This window comes from Dermacentor albipictus, chromosome 5 (assembly GCF_038994185.2).
Source record: "Dermacentor albipictus isolate Rhodes 1998 colony chromosome 5, USDA_Dalb.pri_finalv2, whole genome shotgun sequence".
In the NCBI taxonomy this organism is placed as follows: Eukaryota; Metazoa; Arthropoda; class Arachnida; order Ixodida; family Ixodidae; genus Dermacentor; species Dermacentor albipictus.
The window spans coordinates 49895001-49917184 of NC_091825.1; the positions used below are offsets into that span (position 1 = coordinate 49895001).

The 22184-nt window shown below is 45.7% G+C and overlaps 2 long non-coding RNA genes across 3 annotated transcripts in view; both read left to right on the plus strand.

Moving 5' to 3' along the window:
* LOC135899170 (uncharacterized) overlaps nt 1–22184 on the plus strand; it is a 68819-nt gene that overhangs the window by 7024 nt on the left and 39611 nt on the right. The window contains exon 3 of one of the 2 annotated variants that reach the window (XR_011514453.1): nt 14848–15110. This is a non-coding gene — a long non-coding RNA (uncharacterized lncRNA). Of the gene's footprint in view, nt 1–14847; nt 15136–22184 lie in introns of those variants that run through there. The other variant, XR_010563548.1, reaches the window with a different exon arrangement.
* LOC135899169 (uncharacterized) lies at nt 9700–10428 on the plus strand. Its single transcript, XR_010563547.1, has 2 exons — nt 9700–9768; nt 9833–10428. It is a non-coding gene; the product is annotated as an uncharacterized lncRNA (long non-coding RNA).

The following is a 22184-nucleotide window of genomic DNA, read 5'->3' on the forward strand; positions in this document are numbered from 1 at the left end:
TACGTGCCCGATAGCTCTGGCTGCACTGCAAGTTGATTTTGGTCCCCGAGTGTAGACATCAGCGCTGACCTCTTCAGCGATATCACTGACGTTTTTCGAAGCGCAATGATTGTATCTGAGCCACTGTGCCGCATTAAAGCAGTGCGCCAATTACACATGCGTTTACCCTGACGGTCCATCAACACATCGCAAGTAGAAATATAAGCACAAAGCTTCTTACGGCAAATCAGGACGTCTGCAAGGTGGAGGAAAGTTCAGGAAAGGGGTAAAAAAATTCGAAAAACATTTCTGAAGAAATCGGCGCTTAATTCAATACCTCTTTTTTACATTTTGTTGTGGCCTACGGAACGCCAGCGTACGAAACCACGACGGCTCAAACTTGTACATGTTTGCACCACATCGTATAGTGTACAGATGTCTTTCAGATATATTTCTTTCTGTCTTTCTTGCTTAGAGCAAGCGTCTTTTATACGATCAGAGAGCCTTAAGAACTGCAGCTTTGGCTGCGTTACTTGAAGCGAAAATTTCTTACAGCCACTTCTTGCATATAAAACCCTGTCTTAACACACCAGCGCGTTACATAAGCGCAATAATCCCATCATAATCGCTTTCCGTCTCGAGACTTCCTTCACCGCCTTGTTCTGGTATTGATTGTACGGTCTCCAGCAAAGAGCACGCATCGGTGTGTCCAATAGCAGGTCGTATTTGTCGTGCACGTTTAAGTTTGTTATATTCAGTTATGACATGGTATCTACGTAGTCATGCGCCATTGCGCTGGTCCACTCCTTTGCTAGACTGTGAACTTCTTTGATTAGCAGTGGCGATCAAAGAACTGTTGTTGCTGGAGGCTCATATTCGTCATTCACAAATCCCCTTGTCGCAACATCGGCTCCAGCGACATTATTGGTTCTACCCCTGTTAGTCACTTCAGACCTTCATGTTCCCGTGACCGACTGTCTTGTTCGTGCAGATTTTTGCATGTTTTCTTGACTCTTTTCAGAATTTCCGCTTGTTCACAAAATTGCTGTGCATGTGTGCGCTCTATTCTGCGAATTCCGTTACTCGTATGCTGTCCTTTGTATATATATCCATGCTCTTATATACTGTTCTCAGTGTTTGTAGAGATTTATTTATTTATTTATTTGGCACTGCAAGGAGGTGCACGGGTGAAGTCGTCATCCTACCTTTGTAAACACACCATTAATTACCAGAAGAGCACGAAACGGTTTCTATGGTCACTGTTTCAAAACTTCAGGGCCAAGAAAGCCTTCGTGGAAATGGGAATGGCGCAACGATGTTGTTCAACTGCAACGTGCATTCCAGGAGCAGTGGCAAACGATTACGCCGAAGTGCTGCAAGAATTCGGGAGAAACGTGAGCTGTTCAGCTGACGCCGCAGCTATCCCGTGCAGACGGTTTTCGTGAATCCTTGTGCATTCTGAGAAACGCGCACAAAAAACAAGAGGTACGAGTATTATTCCACGTGCGTTCATAGAAGACCGGATCGATACATTGGTTCGGCGCTGAGGCGCGTCGGTTAGTTGGTGCGATCGTTAGGGGCGCGATGTCGACCGCAGCGTATGCGATGCCCTCTTACAGAGAAAGTGACGTTGTTCCTATGCCTTCATTTTGACCTACAAACTCTATACAGAAGCATGGCTTGTTCCGAGAAGGTTTGAACAGTCAATCAGGACGTGTTCCTGGAAAAAGAAAGGAACGGCTGTCCAAATGAGAAAATCAGAAAACAGCGCGAATTCGAAAGCGGTACTCAACGCAGCTTTTTTTTATTAAAATGAATATTCTTCCATGAAAAACACTTCGCGTTTTCATGGTAGTCACAAATGGGCAGAAGGCTGTCCCACAGTTCTTCCGTTCTTTCTTTTTTTTTTTCGCAAGATTTCGAGTGAGGCCGTGAAACTAATCCATATAAACTTTTGGGCTTCCGGGAGCTTCGTGCGTTGATGTGAGACAAGTTTGTTTTAATTCAGCTTAGTGTGTCCCACTTTATTATTGGCCAAGTGTCTACTCTAAAACGTACAACAGAAGCGCAGAACACCATGTGGCAAGTTTGAGCCATGAAAATTTGAGAGCATCAGCAACGTCCAAAAGGCCGAGGATAGTATATATATATACCTTCTTGTTTGCTTGTTTGTCGGTCCGTGGGCTTGTTTGTTTTAAAAAAAACGCCTGTGGCAGATAGTGCAATTATATGTTCCTAGCTAAATTGCTCTATAGGGCGCGCGAACAATAATTTAAGGAGAAATAGAAATGCACAATCAATCAACTGCAAAAGTAACAAATTACCGTAAGTTGGACGGAGAAAATCTCGAAACCGGTGTCACCTTCAGCATTTGTTCCATGTGCATGTGGCTTACAAACTCACCGGCGCTATATAATTCGTAAGTTGATATATGTGCCGCATAGTAACTTGTTACAGTTGTTACGTATTCAATTACGCATGTTGATTTATTGTGCAAGTAATGTCCGCCTCCTTAAATAAATCTAATTTAAGACTTACAATTATGCTATTTGCCACATGCACTTGATTAACATTCTATACAGTGCAAAAGAAAGAACACGTGGTATGTAAAAAAACGCGTCGATGTAAACGAAATTCAAAGCAAATCTAGGTGTACTTTTAGTGCATACAGCAATGACAACGCCGGTCCACGACATTCTTTACTATCCCCTCCCCCCCCCCATGACAGATCCACAGTAACTACGAACGAAAAGATTTACAAACGCATCGCACAGCTGTCTGTGGAGATGATTAGCAATATGTTTTCTGGTGTGCTTTATTAATGAGTAAACATTCCATTCTTTGGCGAGTACACCAGCCCCGTCACGCGAAAAGTGTAGTGCCTTGTAACTGCACAAAAATGCGTCATTTGCAAAGTTAAGGCATTTAATCGTTATAGTATGTAAATGTAGATGATCTGTGGCCTTATAAGTGATAAGGAACAATTACACCAATAAATATAACTTAAAGTAGAATATACATAGAGATTCATAATCCTCCTTAGAAGGAAGGAAGGAAGGGAAAACTTTAATGCTCTATTTACAGCTTTCAGCGGCTAACAGAGGTCTTCATGTTTTACTGAAGTCTCCGTCGCTTTGAGTGACTCCTTAGAAAATGCGTGTGAAAGCTTAAAAGGGCACTGAACCATTCTTTAGCGAAGTGGAGAAAGGCATTTGAAGTGAAAATAGACTATTTCAGAAATACTTAGCCGCCAAAAGTACTTCAATACGTTCAGCAGAAGCGGAGTTATTGGCAATCAAACAGGGCCTCTGCTGTGCTCCAGTTCCTGCTTCAGTGCCTTGCACTGCGAAGGCTACGGCGCAATGGGGCGTGCCCACAACGCTGAGCCTTCCAGTTCAAATGTCATTTTGGATGTTAACGTACACGCCACGACTTCCGCCTTTGGTGCGTACGATGCGCTAAACACGAGCCAAACGCGACTGTTCTCGGCGAGCCGCAGTGCGCTTAGCCAGTGGACTCGTGGCGGCACCCGGCGGCGGCCGCGGTACCTACGCCTTGTAGCCGACCGCAGCTTGATGTCAGCTATCGGCACGGCTATCGTGGCTATCGGTCAATAGCAGCCGTCTAAGAGAATGACGAAAGAGAGTGAGAGTGAGGACAGGGTCCTGTGTTGAAAAGAGAGCGTTTGAGAGAAAGGCGACTTCGCGGTCCGCTTGCGAGCTCCACGCACCGCCTACGACAGCAAAATTTGGTTGAGATGTTCGCAAAAGCGTAAGGCACCCCGCGGACTATGTTATTTCACCAAGGCCGAGGGGTAGTTCAGGGCCCCTTTAAGTAGGGGTGTGGCTACCAAAATTTGGGGTTGCGTCAACTTGACATTTGCAGGTGCACCAACTTAACTTTGGGGCCAAATGAAATTTCGACGTGGGCCAACTTAAATTTCGGCCTGGGCAAACTTGAAATTTGGGGGCTGGACCAACTTGAAGTTGGTGGGTGAGCCATCAGCTAAATATGGGGGTGGACCAACTTAAATTTGGGGGTATGCTACGCAGGCTTAGATAACTCCGGTGGAGTTTCTGCCTTATTTTTGTGTGAATCAATCCGCAGTTCCCTGCGACGATGCATGGTGGGATGCGTTTGTAGTGGTTTGCGTTCGTTTTCGAGACGCGTTCGCCAAGTGACTCTGGAGCGTTTGGGGAAGCGAGACAGTCATTAGTAATTAAGGTTGACGCTGTCACTCCATGATGATGTAGTAAATTAGCGTATTTACTCATTTATACCTTGCAATATAACGAGTTACATTTCGTAAATTGCAAATTGTATCATAAGTGATTACGTTGGTGTTCTTTCGTTAATTAGTGGGTTATGCATCTGGATTTCTCGTGCCTGTCCGGCGCTTCCAGTAATCCACCAAAGGGACTACAATTATGCTCTCTTCCATTAACCGTTTCTTTTTAATTATGTATAGCCTAAAAAATGCCCTGTATATTGTCACGCGGTGTACACACAAGAACGAGGCGACGACAAAGCAAGTGAACGAATAAATGGAAACACTTTGTTGTGCACACGAAAAAAGAAGGACCAACTGGGCAGCGACAAGCGCGACATGCGCAACAGCTGCATCGGTTCTCGCTCGGCCGCTGTTTATACGCATACAGCCACCGTCATACTCAACTCGAACTCGCCTTAAGGGCCTTTTTGATTCTACTGCGGGAAGTGCTAGTGATTTCAGGATCGGGTTCCTAGAATGTCTTACCTTAATGTATATTCTTTCCAAAGCAGAATAGTAAAATAGCAAATAAGCAACATATTTCCCGAAGCCTTGTTGTCTTCATACACTCGCCCGCGATGCGGTAGCGTAGCAGACTAAGAACATAAAGTATGCTCTGGCGGTGCTCCGCGTTAATCAGCGACAAGGACAATACCAAAGAGCGTTGGGACGCGGCTGTCCGCAGCCCCGAACTAGAAGAACAGACATGGGCAGTCCATCGGGCCCGCTAAGAGGCCTTTCGGTCCCGACGTGGCAGCGGCCCGCTTCGGGCTAGGAATCTAGCGCGATCTGAAGGACCTGAATAAAGTTTTTCATACCATACCATACTCGATGTTTGCTCTTTACAGACCGTGTTGATCTAAGTTAAACCACTTGTGATGTGTCTTCATTGTTCGTACGTGTTGAGTCTGACGGCGGCTGTACATGATGCAGCAGTTTCTCATGACCGCGGGCGCATAGCACCGCGTATGTACTGTACGTCAAGGAGCTTGAATACAGTAGGAGTTGAAGCACTCAGATACCACTTCCTTAAGATCCCTGGTTCAGGTTAGGTGAAACACCCTGTATATGCGCCGGTAATTCAAGAACTCGCGCTTCGAAACATAAAGTAATAATATACGACGTTGCGCGAGCGGAGCGGCGACAACAAATCAAACACATCGCGCGGCAGTGTGCTCTCCGGAGCTGCTCTTCGCCCGTTCGACCTCGTGCGAGTGCTCGTGACACGTGAAGTCGGGTCTCGTAATAACGAAGTCGCATCCGATATAAAGGTACATATACATGTACCATTATATATGTCCGATATTCGTATATAAGCATGTATTTATCAAACACTGTCGGCGAGAGATATTCTATATTTACCTCGTCATATGCGTGTTCATTATGCACTCTAAAACAAGATTACCCCCTTTGGGTCGTATCTTGCCACACAACAATAAACGTCATAGCTCTTGTCCGCATTTCCTTTCTATAACGCGGCAAGCCCGGTACTTCCCAGTAACGAACGGCATGCGCGTTATCAGCATCACATAGCATTGCCAACAGGAAAGTAGCGGGCGCGGCGTTTTCAAGAAAGGAAACGCGAGCAAGGCAGATGACGATTATCGTTGTGTGGCACATGTACACCCCAAACGGTGTAAGCTTTTTTTTTTAGAGCGCACACGGTAAAAACAAAGGCTGTACTGGCAAGTAGAGCTGCGCACGGGCTAGGGCCGGCCCGAAAGCCCGGACCCGACCCAGCCCGCGGGCCGGGCTCGGGCCAGTTGGAGATTCTCTTACTCGGGCTTGGGCCGGGTCCGGTCCAAGGAAGCCACGTACCCAAAACTTGCTCTTCTTGCTATGAGACTATTAGCCAATCCGGCCACCAGTTCAAGCAGTGAACGAAACTTCAGCGCTGCCGGATTCATAATGCAGGAGCGCCGCACTTGCCTTAACCCTTCATCAATGGACAACTTGTTTTTGCACAATAGCATAGAATAACAAATCTGTGCGCGCACTGCATCTGTATATATTCATGATTTTGTCATATATGGAATGCAAGAGTTCAACATTATAAGGTCATTTAAATAAACTGATTTTCCTGATATTTTCTTTTTGTGTCGGCGTCGCCTTATTGCAGGTCGGACCGGGCCCGGGCCGGGCCTTGACCCGGCCTAAGGCCGAGCTGAGCCGGGCGGGCGAACTCAGGTTTCTTTAGCGTCGGGCCGGGCCCTGCCGCCTGTGGTAGTGCAGGGCCCGGGCTCAGAATTGCGGCCCGTGCACAGCTCTACTGGCAAGTCATGCGGGAGTAATTAACTGTAACACATATCCGACTCCATTTTTGGGAGTACGCAACCGTATTCTTCGATGTATATGTTCACTCCGGTTGCCCTCAATCGGAACGTTTTTGTACTTATAGACTTCCTACTAGCCACTGGCTGCAAGTCTAAAAATACTTTGTGTATTTTTTTTCGGTCACTCGAAAATTAAAGAATAAATTGAAATTGGAACACTTGCTCTTCAACTGGGTGTCAAAGAGATCTTCAAGATGGAGTCAAATATCAGACAGGGTGCATAATAATCGCACTTCAAAGAGTTGCAGTACTCACCTTCTTTTCCAGCGCATACACTCTAAAAACATTTGCATATTTGGGTGCTTTTTTGCATCAAGAGTGCACCTTTTTGAGCAGGTCATTGAAACGTGTTTATTAAAGCACATCACGAGCAGGCGTCGACAGCTGCGCAAATATATACTCTCTAAGAAAAGTTTACACCCTTTGGGATGCATATCTGCCACAACGATAATCGTCATCTGCCTTGATTGCGTTTCCTTTCTTACTTTCCTACTTTCCTGTAGGAAAGCTACTTTCCGCTACTTCCCTGTAGGGAATGCTATGCCATACTGATAACGCGCATGCCGTTCGTTACTGGGAATTACCGGGCACGCAGCGTTAAAGAAAGGAAAAACGGACAAGACGGATGAAGTTTATCGTTGTGTGCCAAGGATACGACTTAAAGGGTGCAAACTTTTCTTAGAGTGTATATATTGCGCAGCTGTGGACGCCTGCTCCCGAAATGTGCTTTAATAAACACGTTACAACCACCTGCTCACGACCGCCTCAAAGCTCATTCATAGGGCCGTGCTTCCTTGACGAAAAACGAGTCGCTACTTGAACGGGCATGCGCCGGTCAGGGTCAAACTACTCTGGCCCGCAACGGAAAACGGGCGCCTGTCGTATAGGCCGGCCCAGTGGCTGGTTTTAATTTGCGCGCCGGGTGAAGGCCGAAAGAGGCGCCCGGAGCAAAGCTGTATTAGGGTGCCTCGATGTAGCGCGGATCGAGGCACCCTAAGCTGTATGCGACAGCAGCGCTGTTCCTTAAAACTGCGCGGATTTTTTTGTTGGTGTTGTTGTTCAGTGAGCCAGCAACGCCCGAGAACTCCGGTCGCATGTCGCTGGCTACCGACTTTGTGAAACAAACGTGTACAGTGTTGCGTTCCTAAAGTTTTGAACAACGATCCTCCTGTGAGCTCAGTCGGATTTAATTGCCTCCAGCGTCATCCATGTGTTGAGCCACACCTCCGCTGTGGTTGAGTGTCTATCGTGTGCAGTTCAGCGTAAGGTCGCGGGTTCGCCTCTTGGCCTTGCATTTCAGCGGGGCAGCTCGCAAGAAAAACAAAAATACTCTCGTATATAATGACTTGGGTGCTTAACTTTTAGTACTCCTGGCAGTCAAAATTATTCCGCAGCCTCCCCCCCCCCCCTCTACGGCGCCCCTAGTGGGAATGTGATAAGTTGCTTTAGGACCTTAAACCACGTAATTTCATTTTTGTATGCAGTCCAATCCAGATAAACTAGCAACCGGCGCCATATGAAACTAGCCAGCGGCGTGTAGAACTGAAATTTCACCGAACGTCGAAAAGAAACGTTACTTTAGCAAGAAAACCAAGAACCGGGACATTATTTATTTATTCATTCACTTCGCTAAAAAAAAACGAAAACTAAGCGAAATTGCGGCTTGCGGCTCAAGTCAACTATATTTTCACATGAATCGCCTGCACTTGTGGCTAAGCCGTGGTATTTTGTAAATGCACGTGTAGAACTGTTGTCATTCTATTATTCCTTGTTAAGTGGTCGTTTATGATACTACTGGTGCGCAAATTGAAGCATGTACGACACAAAAGTAGTGTAGAATCGTGCCTCCCATCACGTAAATCGACAAAATGGCAGAAAATAAATGCACACCTTCGTTTCTTTCTTTCTTTTTTTTTGCGTGAGCCGTTTTAAGCATTCCGATAGTCGGGTCAGCCCAAGTAACCACGGATATCCGTGGGACGTCCACCATAAGTCCCAACGTCCATCCATCCGGATATCCAACACGGACGTCCGTGGGACGTACAGGAGAAGTCCATATCCTGTTTGGATGTCCGAAGGACATCCCACCGGGATGTCCATGGGACATCCCATTTTGAACGTCCGCTGGCTGTCCATAAATAGGCATGCCCAGGATATACACTAGTGAGTTATATATAAACTAGCATAAATATATTGCCGGAAATTTTAGTTTGTTCATATTATATTTCTTTATTTTTGTTCTCTATCGGACACAGTTCATTCTTTTTTCAAAGCAAAATAAATATATTTCCAACTTGATATCAATTCTGCCCACTTTAACATCGCAGTATTATATACGATTTTTTTTTTATATCGGTGGGTCATACAAACAATTTATAGTTTGCTTTAAAAAAATGCTTGTGGATGACTAGCAGAATATATAAGCGCCCATTTGAAGCCACTTATTCGACCTAGAGCCAAGCACTCAAGTTATCCCTCATTATGAAAAGTTCCTGATCATAGAGTTTTGGTCCTGACCTCCGAACATGTAGGTTCAGGTTTATCATTGAAACAGGAAGTAAAACACGTTGTTGGGCTAGTTGGTGCATTGTATTAAGAAAAAAACAGCAAAAAAAAAGACGGACACAGGAAACATACAGAAGACAGGCCTCTTCCAGCCTCTTTCCTGTCTTCTCGTATGTTTCCTGTGTGCGCCTGTTTTTGGCTGGTTTCTTAAAACAGGAAGTTGTCTGCAGTGTTCAATTGTGCATACAATAATATCATTATAGGTAACAAAAACAAATCTCAAAGGCTACGCTTTTGGTGGCTGCGTGCGTTGAAAGCGATTACGAAAGCTATAATGCGTCAGAGCCGCCATGCATTGACAGTAATCTCAAAGGCTATGTTTTTCTGGCGCCGACAGCTTTAGCAGAAACTAAAAACTCGAAAATCAGATACCGAATATTCCCAGAATAAGTAAATATTTCGCTGTGTAATAATAGAATATTTTAAAAACCTATTTATGTTTGCGTAGATGCACGTGGAAGTGTTACAACCTTGGCAAAGCAGAACGCTGCAGTCATCCAATCCAATCCAAGCTCTAGCCATCGTCGCCACGCCATTATTCATTCTGCGATCGTTTCAAGGGCAGCGGAGCAGCGTTTGTCACCTTCCGTGCCTGCCGAAGTCTCCTACTCAGCTACCAAGGTATGACAGCTACATCGATTTCTTTTTTAATTCGTTTGGGTATTGAAATGTGTTTTCTTCACAGGTGCCAGGATGCCTAGACTGCGGGAGAAGCCGCACGCGCGAAAACGAGCGTCGCTGGAAACAAAGACGATATTCGAGGACTTCGGATCTCGCACCGGCAGCCAGCAGTCAACAGCTCGAGAATTCGCAAGTCTAGAACTGTGCAGTGGCGCGTATACCCCGCACGCATGCATTAACATGTGCGGTCGGGCTGTCCCTGCAAACATTTGTACGCCTTGTGATGCTGGTCGCTGCACCGAGGCGACATCGGAAGTTCAGGACGGTGGTTGTGAGACTACGCGCACTAAGGACAATGTGCCTTGCTTCCCTGATGGATATACTCTACATGACGCTTCGGATGGTTCACTTCGCTGTGAGAACGGAACAGGATCCCTTAGGAGAGGTGTACGCACAAGTCAATGCGGGTTTTCTGGTAAGCAGGACCCCGGAGTCTACATTTGCTTTAGCTACCGCGGACTCATCGGCGCCCTTTGATTCTCCTGGCAAACAGCTTCTCCTGGCTAATGCGCTCATGATCAGAGCTGTAGCCGTCAGTAGCGGCAAGATCGCCTGCTGATCTCTACGAAAATAAAAAGCTCCTTTTAAAAAAGTGAAGAATATATTAGTTGTTTTTATCTACAAGTTTGTTTAATATCGTGAGAATATGGTCACTACGGCCACGGCGGGGACATTGTAAACGAGAGTACGCATTCGATGGCCAAGTGAGTTTTAATAATTGTAAGAACGCACTACGCCACGAGAAAGAGCTATTGTTTAAAGAAAGTGAAGAATATATTGATTGTTCTTCACTAATAGTTCGTTTAGCCACGTCAGAATGTGGAGGCATTGGGAACGAGAGTACGCATTTGACGGCAAGTTGACTTACGAGAACGCACTACGTCGCGAATAACATTTAAGCTGCAATACCATTAAGCATGTCCGTGTGGCACCCCGCGAATGACATTAAAGTTTAAGGCATTAGCCAGTTAATGTCATTTTTTGTGCCCGTGTCGCAGAGTGCTAGTGAAGTGATGTAGTCAAGATTAATTCCTTCATGTAATTTCTGTTGCTTTCGCTGCTTAATAATGCTAATTGATGTGTTTTTGCTCTTTCTTTCTATTCCATGCTGCAAACTCAAATGTCAAAGCAGGGTGGGCAATAAGTATTTTTGTTCTGCTGTTCTCTACCTTGTTGTTGTGCTATTGAAATTGCAAGTTTTCTTCTTTAACCGTGTATTTATTTGTTCTTTGAACAGTACGCATATATCTGCTTATTGGTCTTTTTATGTATATGTATAAGGTGACAATAAACGTTTAATTGTATTTGGAAGTTGGTGTAAGTTCATTTCTCGTTTATTTAAAACAAGAATGCATTCAAGCATTAGACCAATGTAATATATATAATGGTCCGGTGCTTGAATGTGTCCCGGCCACTATTGTCGCTTCAAGGCATGTGTATATCTGGAATATCCCCGGGAAGACACACACACACACACACACACACACACACACACACACATATATATATATATATATATATATATATATATATATATATATATATATATATATATCCTGAACGTCCCCTGAATGTCCATGCTGGATGTCCGCGTCGGACGTACTACGGATGCCAAAGCGATTACCTTTGGATTTCCCAGGGACGTCCCTCGGACGTACGTCGGACATTCATGGATATTCCACGGACATCCCGAATATCCAGAAAGGACGTCCGTCGGACGTCGCCCGGATATCCGTGGTTACTTGGGAGTGTAGCGACGTTTCATGACCACGGTGTACTGAGCCCAATGAAGTGTATTACAGTAGACTCCCTTTAAGAAGAACTCGAAGGGACCATTAAAATTTGTTCATCGTAACAGAAGTTCGCCATAGAAGAATAACTGGCAACATGACCAGATGCATCCAAATATCTTACTTCGATACGATAAATGAAACAGACTTAAAACATGGGGAAAATGACATAAAAAGCATTTAGCTGAACTTAATGGGCCCCTCACCAGGTCTGGCCATTTTGAGCTGACAAGCGCAAAGCATACAATGCGTGATAACCATCACGTCCGAAAGGTATTACTTCGCTACGCGCCGCGGAAAGATCTGAAATTTCAAACAGAACGCCGTTTGCCCTTCTCCTGGCGGCCGCCGCGCTCCAAGCCGTAGGATCACGTGCTGGTGCGCCTACGTACACGTGTTTGTGCTGTAACGTGTGAAACGGGACTTAAGAGAATTATTCATGGCACCACCTGTTATTTGTGCAATATGTTGCTTGAATAGACGAATTAAAGATGAGACAAATAATAAAACACACAAACGAGGGGAATGACTGCGTGCTTTTGTTTTACTTCGCACCGCAGCACCATACCGCAGCGACAGAAATGCACTTCCATTTCGTCAGCTTGTTACCACGTCGTGCGGTCGCGCTCGCAGACACCGAAACTATGCCATTTTCTACCGTTTTCCAGCGCGGAATCATGCTGTGTGATCCGCTTGCGTCCGCCGCAGTATCCGTGTAGCACTGCCTTTTACCGCTAGTCAGGTGTCCTCGTGCACAGCGCTCAAAATCGTGCGCTGCGCCAAACGAGGCAATCACAACAGCTCGCGCGCTACGCCGTCAGCGGAAGTGCGCCGCGCCGCGAAAAAACGAGAAGAAAAAAAAAACTGAAGACGGGGCCCGTGACGTATGCGCCACGCGATCATTGAGGTCCGGTATGGGAGAACGCAGGGAAGGAATTTCGCTTGCGGAGGCTAGACGGAGCAAGTGGAGAGATCGTCGATGTTTGCGGTGAAGCTCGCCTCCTGAAATCATGGGTTCGCGACACTGAAATATTTCTATCTCGGCTATTAATTAGCCGATTTGAAACACTTGCGGCAGAACGCTCCCTAGAGGACACGTAAGAACTTGCAGCGAATATCTAAAAATTGCTATGAGGACTGGTGAGGGGCCCTTTAACAGAAAGCTGTCTTCAAGTGGCAATCTTGCTTGGTTTCATCCAGTCTGTGATGGATGTTTGGCTCTTCTATACAAATCGGCGAGCAGCCACAAACCATGTCATCTCACCTAACGACCTTAAAAATTCTTATATGCCTTCGTGCTCTGGAAAAAATTCCCTAAGGAGTTAAAGCAGGCATCTGCCGCCTCACAGGTCATCAGTGCAGGCTCCGAGATAGCAAAGCAACGCAACCTATAGGAAAGTCTAACTGATGTTGAGCTAAGTGGGGAAGCAAAAACGAGGCAAAGCGTCGCGGAAGAGGAAGGTAGGCAGAGGCACGCCAGGTTGACCTCCTCTGACAGTTGCTACAGGTTTCGTTTGCGATACAGACGTACCCGGTTTCTCTACCGGTACCGGTATCGTCCTCGCGCGCCGTACGCTGTGTATGCGAGTGGAAGCGTGCGACGACGAGCCAACGATGGCGTCTCAATCTCGTGTGCGCAAGGGGGGAAAGGAGGGGAGCGCGCCGTCTTCCGTCGCGCACATGGCACCGGGGTGGGGGACGTTGTACGCGTCGCCGCTCAGCTTGCGTTGAAGCGACAGACAGCGCGAAGGTCACTTCACTCGCTACTGCTGCCGCCATTCCTCATGTCCTACTGCGGCGGCTGCTGCGCATGGCGCGGTCGCGCGAGCCCGCTCTTGAATACGATCTCCAATGCGGACAGTCTAGGCTCACCGATGACCGATAGCTTCGTATGCGCTTAGCACCCATACGCTGGCGCGTTCACGAAGTAAAATATAAATTTGTTTTTGTTTCCTCCTCTTGTTCTCGCCTCTGTCCACAGGCGATGTGCGCCGCAGGCCTCTAATGGTGCCTGGATGCGCATGCCCCCGGGCGCGCCACACCGAGGCACCCTAGCCTCCAGGATCGGTAGCGGTTGTGGTCACTCCGAATGTTCGTCTTAACCGAAGAACACGTTTGAGGCAGTCCGTCTTAAGCGGATTTTTTTTTGCATTGAGTCTATGGAAACCAAACGTTCCCGTGTTGTTCGTTATAAGCGAGAATTCAGCTTAACCGAGTTGACCTCAACGAGAGTTCACTGTATATTGGATGCGAAATATGTGATATGCACGCATTGAGGTGCATGCTGATAATCCCTCTGGGGTTTCCGAAAGTGTAAGAAAGAGAAAATTTGCCTTATCCTACGGTTAATCTCGTAGCGCTCAGTTCATTACGAGAAAAAGGTGGGGTTAGAGTACATTTAAGATCAACTCTAACTCAGTTTACACATACGAAGTAATATTTCAAAACTATACTTTTGTTAGTTTCGCGGTAATGTGATGCACTGCCTGGAGACAAAACGAAGGCCAAAGTTCCTTTCTAATCTGATTATAATCATACCTCGCACCTCATAATCTGATTATGAGGTGCACTGTAATGGAGCCCTCCGGATTAAGTTTGATCCCCTGGGGATCTTCCAGGTGCGCCTAAATACACAAGCCTTTTTACATTTTGCCACCATCAAAATGCAGCCACCATGGCAAGGATCAGACCTGCGACCTAAAGCTTTCTTTGAAACAGGAAGCACATTGTGAGTGATACACGTCTCGTGCAAAAACAGCTTAATGCTCTACACCTTTGCTCTATAATGCTCTATACCTATGCCGCTGCAGTAAAAAAACATGGACCAGAATTCAGCGCCCTGTTAAGAGAGGAACAAATCTAGTGAAAATAGGGGAGCACTATCGTCAATGCGCACACAAAGTTATATGCGTGTGGATAAATTACAGTGTCTGTAAAAAAAGTCAAGTGCTCTAAATTGTTGTATGCGGGCAGTATATTAAAGTGTGTGGTTGAATTACTGGCAACTGGATTGCACTGCTCAAAAGAAACAGCTTCACCAGAACTTGGGCTGTCATTCTGCAAGGCTGCTCAACGAGCCTGCTAGTTTTTTTTTTTATTCCATTTGACCCCGAATTACAAATAAAATAAAACACTGAACTGATTACGCAAGGGCAAAAATTCTTTTGTCCCTGATCAGTGCTAAGTGTTATTCTGGTTTTCACTCTTTTATTGCTTTCATGCTTCACAGGGGACAAGTATGCTGGCTGTCCCGACCACGAGGAGATATGCCAAGCACGCTGCCGGGTATTCATGAACACACAAGGAGTGTGTGACAGGTTGTACCCCAAGCGATGCGTTTGCCTGTAGCGTGACAAGACATCGACGAGGACTGCACTGAGGGTTAACGAGTCCACTCTTTCGCATCACCTTAGTTATTGGATGGAGAACGACAATCCAGAAAGCTCTATTCATCTTGCGGCCATGGTGCACAGCAATGTCATCTTTACGCAAGTAAACACCGTGAATGACATCAGCACTGCTAAACTGTTAGACCCTTATTTCACACATTCTTTGAATAACCACGCAAGTGCCCTGCTCTATTTTCATAGCGTGGACAATGCACTGTGACACATTATTTAAATAGCCCCGAATCTACCACAAGCTAAACATAACAGCTTTCATGGAACGACAGGTTACAAAGGCTCTTCTTGCGTTAAAAAAAGAAAATATACAAAAGCTTGCACTCACTGTTTGAGCAGAAGGGAGTAAGCAAAGAAGTGGCGAAGGGTGATGCTGATGCTGAGAAATGAGCATAACGTGTGCATAACAGTGCAGTCTGCTTCAGGTTAGAGCACTGTTACATACACCTAGCACATTAACCCAGTGATCCTCGGGTGCAGCCCTGCAACAGCCTCTGAGCATCGTAAAAAATATCGCCAGCTAGTTTGTATGCAATACTGCCATGTACAGTACAATTTACTTCTAAAAAACGATTACATAATATTCAAACCAAGGTGAATGTTACATAAACATTAAGTAAAAAAGAAGTGTTTGATGTGGACTTGTGCTATGGGAGATAGGCCTCAATGATGCAAAACTGCCAAAACCTTTGTGTCAAAACTGGGGGGCAAGCGTTCTCAAAATACTAATTTAGTTTTCCCTATAACAGCAGACTCCACCGTAGATTTCACACCAGTATTCCTGTACACACAACTGAAGTTCACAATTTGACTCAATTGGCTGCCCAGCTGGTCATAATTGCTTCAACTTTTCAAAAGGCCGAACACTTTTTGGGGCAATAGTACACATAGTATTGTACGGAACTCCAATGGAGCTTGGCGTTGTGAGTTGTCAATGAAAACAGTTGGGGGGGGAAAGTGTGTGGAGGCAAAGAGGGAGAAAAACAGGTCATGAGGTGAGGAGCACGGTTCCGACAAAGCACGCGTAGGCAATTCCACCATAAAAATTACGTTACAGCTTTTATAACAGGTCTTGCAAGTTAACTTTAATTCATCTCAAAAAGGCTGCGAGTGGTTATGCCAAAAAGGGTGGCATCAAGTGTGGGCAGTTTGTGTGCCCTTGAGACTTGAGGACTGTGCTGCTCTCAGGCTAGTGTCCAGTGGCAGCAGCACAATGACCACCATCACAATGCTGAGCCATGGTCACCACCAGTAATGAATGAGAATAGGCATAAACCTAGCAGAGCCTGCGGTCACGCAGCTACATATATAAATCACTTCTCATGCATAGAGGCACTACGACGATAAGGGCCCAAAAGATATGAAGTCGAGACATGTAGTGCTGCAGTGGTAACGAATGAATAAATGTGTGGTTTTTATTGGCACAAGGGCCAGGTATGGCCAAAGAGCGCCATGCAAGTGTTAGTGATTTCTTAGTGGAGTTATGAATTCTGTGAAGTTGATGTGACGTGGCTGTAAAGAGGCCTAAAATATAGTCAATGTAAAGTGCGTAAAATGTACGAGTAATAAAATTATGGCTATGACAAATGATGAGTACTATGAGCATTTACATGCATTGCTAAATAATGATATGATATAAAAAAATGCAGAAGTTTCTAAAGTTCACTAGAGCACCATGGCCTCTTTAGAGCCCTTGAGACACAAGGGCCTGGAGGCATGTGCTATATAAAACAACTATCACAGCGGCATCCTCTGTAGAGAGGATGCGCTATGAAACCTTTGGGCTAATAACATGCAAGACCACCTCTTTTTAAAAACCTAGGACAGCTTTGGTGGTAAAAAGCGGTTCTTTACCAATAAACATAGCAGGATGGAGAGGAAGACAATAGCGGTATGCAAGGGGAAAGTGTTCCCTTCTTTCTCTTTCGGTTTCCCGACACTCCACGAGGACGTGGGTGACGGTGAGCCGCTCACCACATCTACCACAGGTTGGAGGTTCATTGCCAGTCAATAGAAAATTATGAGTACCATATGTGTGTCCTATTCTGAGTCGGCAGAATAGGACGTCAACTCTTCGTATTTTAGTAACGGAGGGCCAGAAACCAAACTTTGGTTTAATCAGATGGAGCTTATTATTCGTTTCGCTGTCCCACGAGCGTTGCCAGTGTCTTCAGAGTTTAGTTCGCAAAAAAGGCTTGAGATCTGTGATAGGTATAGCAGTGGTATGATTCATAGCTTCAGATGCAATTGATGTGGCCATTTGGTCAGCCAGCACATTACCTTCAATGCATCTATGGCCAGGAACCCAGCATATTATTACATGTCTACAAGCTGAATAAATATTGCACAAATACGAGTAAAGCTGAACAAGAACAGGATTTTTGTGTTTTCTTAAGGACATGAGCGCTTTTTCTTAAGGACATGAGAGTCCGTAAATATAATTGCTTTTTCTAGTCCTAATTTCTTTGTGTTTAACCGCAGACAGTACTGCATAGGCTTCTGCGGTAAATATACTGGTATGGGGGTTCAATACACCTGATTCGGAAAAAGAGGAGCCAACAGCCGCGATTTTGATGCATCGGTGTAAAATTCAGGACAAGAATACTTCGATTGGAGTTCATGAAAATGCATCCGAAGTTCGAGTTCTGGTGAATGTTTTGTAAGCCTTACAAAAGATATGTCACATGCAATCACCTGCCACTCCCACGGAGGTAGATACTTCGCTGGAGGCATACAGCGGTGTTCGAAGAGTGGGACATCCATTTCAACGCTAAGCTGCCTTGAGCGCAGCGAAAAAGGCCTTCTCACTGAGGGTCGATTGTGGTAAAGGGTAGTGTACGTCAAATCACTAATGGTTTTAGAACACGGATGATCAAGATTATCGTGCATTTTAAGAAAATATGTGAAGCTGATATATGATCTCTGCATATGGAGTGACCACTCATTCGATTCTACGTATAAGCTTTCGATCGGGCTAGTTCTGAATGCGCCTGTCGCCAGACGGATACCGAGGTGGTGGACGGGATCCAGCATCTTTAGTGCGCTCGGGGTGGCAGAGTTGTATACTATGGCACCATAGTCTAGCCGTGATTGAACGAGGCTCTTGTAAATATTCATTAGACATTTCCTGTCACTACCCCATGTTGTGTGAGATAGCATTTTCAGCAAGTTCATTGTGTTTAGACATTTTGTTTTCAGGTATTTTATATGCGAGATGAAAGTAAGCTTACAGTCAAGTATTACTCCTAGAAATTTGTGCTCTTTCTTGACAGGTATTTGCTGTCCACATAGTTCCACGCTCGGTTCTGACACCAGGCTGCTCTTTCTTGTAAAAAGAACACAAGAACTTTTGTGGGGGTTGATTTTAAACCCATTTTCGTCTGCCCACTTAGATATCTTGTTCATTCCCTGCTGTACTTGTCTTTAGCATACTGCAAGGTTAAAGGATTTAAAACCTATTTGTATGTCATCTACGTACACGGAATAAAATATAGCTGGTGGTAATGAAGCGCGGAGTGCGTTCATTTTAACTATAAAGAGCGTGCAGCTGAGCACACCTCCTTGGGGTACGCCAGTTTCCTGTATAAATGGGCGTGAAAGTACTTTACCGACTTTCATGCGGAATGTACGGTTGGACAAATAATTTTCTATTAGGGTGAGCATATTGCCACGGATGCCCATTCCCGACATGTCTCTCAAGATTCCGTAGCGCCATGTTGTGTCGTACGCCTTCTCCATATCGAGGAATACGGATAGGAAATATTGTTTATGCAGAAAGGCGTCGCGAATGTTTCCCTCAATGCACACAAGGTGATCGGTTGTGGACCGCCCTTCTCTGAAGCCACACTGAAAGGGATCAAGCATTTGGTTTAATTCCAGGAAATGTATGAGTCGACGATTAATCATTTTCTCAAACAGCTTACAAATGCAGCTTGTGAGGGCTATTGGGCGGTAACTTGACGCCGGCAAACGATCTTTACCTTGCTTCAGAATGGGAATCACAATCGCTTCTCTCCATGCAAGTGGAAGATATCCAGCAGCCCAAATAGTGTTGAAAAGTGCAAGTAAAGTCATTTGTGCATCAGTGCGTACGTTCTTAATCATATCGTACATAATCCTATCAGGTCCTGGTGCAGAGCTCTTGCATGTGATTAAGGCAGCTCTCAGCTCGGCAATACTGAAAGGGCGGTTATATGTCTCGTTCTGTGAACATTTACGATCAAGTGCCTTACTTTCTTCTATTTGTTTGTGTTTTAGGAATAACTTCGAATAATGGGTGGCGCTGGACACTTGTTCGAAATGCTCTCCGAGAGCATCGACCTGCTCTTCCAGGCTATATCCTTTATCATTTACCAGTGGTAATGGATAAATTTGGTGTCCCTTTAGCCTTCTTACACCATCCCATACTTTTTTCTCTTGTGTGTATGAAGTGATATCTCATATAAATCTAACCCAGCTTTCTCTTTTTGCCTGTCGTCATGTGCTCCTCCCTTGCGACTTTGTACGCTTGAATTCAATTAGATTCTCCGCATTTGGTGATCGATGAAGCCTGCCCCATGCCCTATTCTGCCTCTTTCGCGCTTCTTTGCAATCTTCATTCCACCACGGGACACGTCTTTTGGATGAAAGACCATTTGTTTGTGGTATACACTTTTGTGCTGCGTCGATAATAAAATGAGTAAAATATGATACGGCATCATCTATAGTATAGTATTCTAAAAAGTCCCGCGGTAAATAAGTACATTCTTGAAAACTTTTCCAATCGGCTGAGGCTAATTTCCATCGAGGGACATGCGGTGGAGAATCATACTGTGTTGTTAAGTTTAGAGTGACTGGGAAGTGATCACTTCCGAAAGGATTCTTGATGACATCCCATTTCAGGTCAGACAGAAGACTAGCAGTACCAATTGCTAAGTCTATAGATGAGTATGTGTTGTGATGCACACTGTAATAAGTTGGCTCCCTCTTATTAAATAGGGATGCATCGGATGTCAAAAGAAAATGTTCTATCAGCCGACCTCTCGCGTCACAACGGGAATCTCCCCACAGGGTGTTGTGGGCATTAAAATCACCCACGAGTATGTAGGGTTCCGGAAGCTGGTTTATAAGGTTGTAGAAGTCTGTTTTGTGAAGGTGATAGTTTGGGGGTACGTAAATGGAGCAAACAGTAACCAACCTATTAAAAAGAACTCCTCGCACTGATACTGCTTCGAGGGGTGCCTGTAGGGCTACATGATGACAAGCTATAGTCTTGTCTACGACAATTGCTACGCCACCGCACGACGCGTTAGCCTCGTCACGGTCTTTTCTGAAGATGGCGTAGTTACGAAGAAAGTTTGTTTGTGTGCTTTTCAGATGAGTCTCTTGAACACACAGCACCTTTGGATTATGTTTATGTAGGAGTTCCTTGACATCATCTAGATTGTGAAGAAGACCCCCGACATTCCAATATAATATTTGTGTATCCATAGTGAAAGTGTATGGTGATGTGTGTTCAAGAGAGGAAAACTATGTTATCCCACAGGAGCCTTGCCAGGCCCTGTCATGCGGGATTTGCCTTTTTTGGGCAGCTCCTGAGAACTTCGCCGATCCTTCGGCGTCCGAGACGCCGATACACTTGATGTATCTATCGCCTCCATAGAGGCACTGGATGCCCACTCGCGGTGTACGTTCGCGGGTGTTTTGGGCTTCTCTGTGCAAACAGAGGCCCTAGAAGTCGTGGAGCCCGCAGGTCCGGTGGACTGCTGGTTCTTGTTGGGTTGCGGAACAGCACTAGCTGATCCCGCAGTGGGGGCGAGTGGCGCTACTGTCGGTCCACTTTGCGTGGTCTTAACGGCCGCCGAGAACCGTTGTGGCACTGCGTCCTGCCGTGCCACGTCGGAGAAAGAAGGCCCCACAAACGAGAGGCGTTTTCTAGCTTCTTTGAAGGAAATATTTTCTTTTACTTTGAGCGTGATAATTTCTTTTTCTTTCTTCCATAAGGGACAAGAGCGAGAGTATGCCGGGTGTTCACCGTCACAATTTGCACAGTGGGGAGGATCATTGCAGTTATCTGCAGGGTGCTCATGTGATGCGCACTTTGCACAGGTGGTACGGCCCCTGCAGCTCTGAGAGCCGTGACCGAATCTTTGGCACTTAAAACAGCGTTGGGGGTTTGGAATGTATGGTCTTACATTTATTTTCATGTAGCCGGTTTCGATTTGTTCAGGGAGTGTGCTCATACAAAAGGTAAGTATGAGGTGTTTTGTTGGAATTTCTTTGTCGTCAAGTCGGATCGTAATTCGCTGTACATTCGTAACGTGTTGCTCTTTCCAGCCTTCTAGGAGCTCTGTCTCAGCCAGTTCCAGCAGGTCCTGATCTGATACTACCCTTCGTGTACTATTCAATGAACGATGAGGACTTACAGAGATTTGGGTGTCGCCAAGAGAGATGAGCTTTTGCAGATTTTCGTGCTGAGCTTTGTCACGGACTTCAAGAAGAATGTCACCACTGGCCATTTTCGTGACTTTGTATCCTGCACCTAGGGTCTCAGTTAGGCATTTCGCGACAACGAAAGGTGATACAGTTCTTACGGTCTTGTCGGGGGTTTCGCTGTGAATCACGTGAAACGTGGAAAAATTTCAGTGGGCTTATTAAAGAAGTTGAAACATTCTTCGGTGCGCCCTCTTTTTGTGAGAGGGCGATCAGGAAGCCTGGGGAAAGAAGAAGCCATAAAAATTGGAGTAATTTCGGCAGTGGTGTCAGCCGCCCACCATGGAGCCCAACAAGGGGACGTGACAGGCCTTGTAAATAAACGAGGCCTGCCAACGCCAGCTGTACACAACCACTATAACCAAATATGATATAACCGAGCTTGGTTATTTCACACAAGGTTAACCCTAGCTGCCAGAAGGATCAGAAATTCAGAAGTGAGAAGAAGACAGGAAAGCTGGAAAGTGAGAGAAAGACGAAGGGTCGAAAGAGAGAAAGACAGGAAAAGGCAACTACCGATTTCCCCCGGGTGGGTCCGTCCGGGGGTGCCGTCTACGTGAAGCAGAGGCCAAAGAGGTGTGTTCCCTCCGCCGGGGGGCCTTAAAGGTCCAAACACCTGGCATCGGCTCAACTCCCAGGATCCCCCTTTCCCCGGACACAGCTAAGCCGCGCACGGCTACACGCGGGAAGGTCC